This window comes from Dreissena polymorpha, chromosome 5 (assembly GCF_020536995.1).
Source record: "Dreissena polymorpha isolate Duluth1 chromosome 5, UMN_Dpol_1.0, whole genome shotgun sequence".
Classification (NCBI taxonomy): Eukaryota; Metazoa; Mollusca; class Bivalvia; order Myida; family Dreissenidae; genus Dreissena; species Dreissena polymorpha.
In genome coordinates, this window is record NC_068359.1 from 24,884,531 (window position 1) to 24,888,594 (window position 4,064).

Here is a 4,064-nt window from a genome sequence, read left to right on the forward strand (position 1 = left end):
TTGATGAGATAAGCTTTACCTTGATGTTTGTGTTTGTACGCGTTTAACACGATAGGACAAGAAACTATTGAGCGTTCGTCAAAGTCGTTTCATTTAATATGGTGCAAACAGCAATATTGTGGCAAATCTCTTTTTGTGTTCCTTCCATACAAACAACTGTTGAAGCTTTTTAGTATGAAGTTGTGTCCGTTTGACCTGTATGAAGTTTTTGCCGTCGAGGTACGCGTTCACATGGTATGGTGTAAAACCTTTGCGAAATAATAATAAACACTTATTTTTTGTTAGACTTTTTTCAATCAAACAAGAAAGAAGAAAGTCCATGATTTCATCATCCTTTACGGATATTCATACAGGACAAATCTTTGTTAGTAAATAAACATAGATCGAAACAACTATTACATATATAAAACATTTGCTTTACGTCCAATATAGCAAGAATTGTGAGTGTCGGAGTAGAAATAAGTACTTCCTCTGCTAAAATAGTCCATAATGTAAAAAAATATGTCGTCTTATACTTTCCAACAGTAAGAAAAAACAATTGCATACATATTTGTACATTTCTAGAGTCAACAAAGAACAAAAAGCTTTGTTAACTGCGTTTGCTTTTTGGTGGTGATTAACGGACGATGAAATATGTTATCACTTGTGTGCAAGCGTTTTAGAATTGTAATATTATGTAACTAGCAAAGCAGCTGCATGCCGAGCATGGCGGTGACATGCACTACACCGCTGCTGCAGGTTGCCACGACAACATTTATGGCACAGGTACCCGGAGAGGTGGAAGAAGTGCTGCCAGCTGCAGGAGTTGCAAACAGCAAAGCAATATAACCTCCTTGGGTTGATTTGTCCAGAGTTACGCCTTTGTTGACCGACAACACGCCTGTCGTCGCATCGTACTTCAGGTCAGTGGTCCCAGCTGGGTAAACGAACATTAGGTACATAAAACATTCGTAACAATGATTAACTCAAATCTAAAAAGATAAAGGCAATATATTGTGCTTAAGTAAATCTCGAAACTCAACAACAAAATAATAATCAGAATACACACACACCATCGATCGCAATATGAGCATGTATGTTTCAAACAGCAACAAAACTATAATTAATTAGCACAGTGCGACTAGTTCAGTCGATTGAATAGTGGTATATGAGTTGCCTTTATAAATAAATTACTTACCAAGCGTATAAGCAATGGTATCCCCGGTTTGGGCGTCCGCTACGGTGTATGTCCCAATCGTTGTTCCTTAATTCGAAAATAAAACGCAATTTATTGATAACCGAATTTAGCATTGTATATAAACTACTGCAAAGTAACGCATTTCTTTATTATTTTGCATTCTGAATCAGCGCAGTCAATTTGTCAAAATGTGTTCTGTATTTGCTAAGAGCATATAATCCAATATCAATCCGCACGTGTAGTTCGAAATCGTAAATCTAATAAAAGCAAAAAAACAATAGAAGTTAACTTATACACGAAGTTGCATCTTGTTTATTTAAACATATATACACCGTTTAATTAACCCATTTATACCTAGAGTCCTGTAAAAAGGCCTTGGCCTTGGCATTATGCGGCGTCTCATCAGGGTCTGCGCTGTTTGGTTACAGGCATTTCTGATAGAAATATTCTAAATATAGAAATAAATGTACAAGACATCCCTAATTTTGGAAATAAATTGATCCAATTTTGAAGAATGGGAGAGTCCACTAGGCATAAATGGGTTAAAACACTTTTCAGACCGTAAATATATATATATCATGTTCTGCAGATCGAAGTCATATAAGGACAGTCTCGGCAAATAAATCACTCGACATATAAATATACTGAAATAAATACAAAACATAATTTAAATTGTTAAACAATTATTTTATATCAAAGTAAGAAATAGAATTTATTATTATGCATGTGTTGAATCATGCCAGATTCAGTTTTCAATTTTTTTTTTATTGGATGTGAATGAATATAAAATATGTTTACGTACCTGCTGTAGCTGCGTCAGCAACACATAATATGTACTGATCCTGACTGTACACATACCTGCTGTAGCTTTATCAGCAACACACACTCCGTACTGATCCTGACTGTACACATACCTGCTGTAGCTTTATCAGCAACACACACTCCGTACTGATCCTGACTGTACACATACCTGCTGTAGCTTTATCAGCAACACACACTCCGTACTGATCCTGACTGTACACATACCTGCTGTAGCTTTATCAGCAACACACACTCCGTACTGATCCTGACTGTACACATACCTGCTGTAGCTTTATCAGCAACACACACTCCGTACTGATCCTGACTGTACACATACCTGCTGTAGCTTTATCAGCAACACACACTCCGAACTGATCCTGACTGTACACATACCTGCTGTAGCTCCGTCAGCAACACACACTCAGTTTTGATCCTGACTGTACATATACCTGCTGTAGCTCCGTCAGCAACACACACTCAGTGTTGATCCTGACTGTAAACTTACCTGCTGTAGCTCCGTCAGTAACACACACTCCGTACTGATCCTGACTGTACACATACCTGCTGTAGCTCCGTCAGCAACATACACTCCGTACTGATCCTGACTGGACACATACCTGCTGTAGCTCCGTCAGCAACACACACTCCGTACTGATCCTGACTGTACACATACCTGCTGTAGCTCCGTCAGCAACACACACTCCGTACTGATCCTGACTGTACACATACCTGCTGTAGCTCCGTCAGCAACATACACTCCGTACTGATCCTGACTGTACACATACCTGCTGTAGCTCTGTCAGCAACACACACTCCGTACTGATCCTGACTGTACACATACCTGCTGTAGCTCCGTCAGCAACACACACCCCGTACTGATCCTGACTGTACACATACCTGCTGTAGCTCTGTCAGCAACACACACTCCGTACTGATCCTGACTGTACACATACCTGCTGTAGCTCCGTCAGCAACATACACTCCGTACTGATCCTGACTGTACACATACCTGCTGTAGCTCCGTCAGTAACACACGCTCCGTACTGATCCTGACTGTACACATACCTGCTGTAGCTCCGTCAGCAACACACACTCCGTACTGATCCTGACTGTACACATACCTGCTGTAGCTCCGTCAGCAACACACACCCCGTACTGATCCTGACTGCACACATACCTGCTGTAGCTCCGTCAGCAACACACACTCCGTACTGATCCTGACTGTACACATACCTGCTGTAGCTCCGTCAGCAAAACACACCCCGTACTGATTTACTCCAGTGGTCAGTGGTACGAGCCCAGTTGATTTTTTTTTCTTTCTTTAATTTTATTCTTGTTTTGTTTTTAAATGGAGCTCTTTAGATCCAATGTTTAGATTTATTAATATAAAGAATTGAATGACAAACTTCAGTGCATGCCAAAATCTGTGTAAAGGCCCCATTTAACGACACTCGCATTTAGCTATGCACAGGAAGAAGTGAATGTGGTTTTAGACGACTTACATCCTTTTTCGGTCATATCTATTGTGTATGGGTTTATTGAAACGTCAGTTTGACAATCCTAAATCATCTTTCTGTTCAGGTGTATAGAACAGCACATATTTTAAAATAGAATTCGATCCCTTACTGACTTTGAAGCCCACGTGGTGATCATACATGGTACTTTCGCACGGTCAGTTTCTATTCAATCGATATTAATAATAATTCCTCTACGAACTTTTTAATTAATGCCAAGATTTAGTGATAATATATGTCAATAGTACTGTACAAACTAAGCAATTGATATTGTTTGTCAAATTAAGTCAATCAAACATTTAATAAGTGTCGTATTTGAGACTTAGTATTTTTCAAAGCCACGAAAGATGGACGAGTTTATCTGAACAGGTCATCAACTTAAAAGAGCTAAATTTGAAACCGATTGCCCATAAGTTAACAAATTAACGTGTTCTTATTATTAAGATTCAACATCTAATTATACAGGACAAACGGTTTAAATCAAATCACTATTGTGAAAAATAAATGAAAACGCTTCTTAAATAATGTTATTACTCGTGTCATAATATCTTTAATATACAAAACAGCTTACA

The 4,064-nt window shown here is 38.7% G+C and overlaps 1 long non-coding RNA gene across 1 annotated transcript; it reads right to left on the reverse strand.

Annotated features, from left to right (window-relative positions):
- Nucleotides 1-300: 300 nt before the first annotated feature.
- On the reverse strand, nt 301-3,434 carry LOC127880666 (uncharacterized). The gene is made up of 3 exons (XR_008049691.1): nt 3,212-3,434; nt 1,178-1,243; nt 301-916 (listed from the first exon to the last, which is right to left on the reverse strand). It is a non-coding gene; the product is annotated as an uncharacterized LOC127880666 (long non-coding RNA).
- Nucleotides 3,435-4,064: the final 630 nt, after the last annotated feature.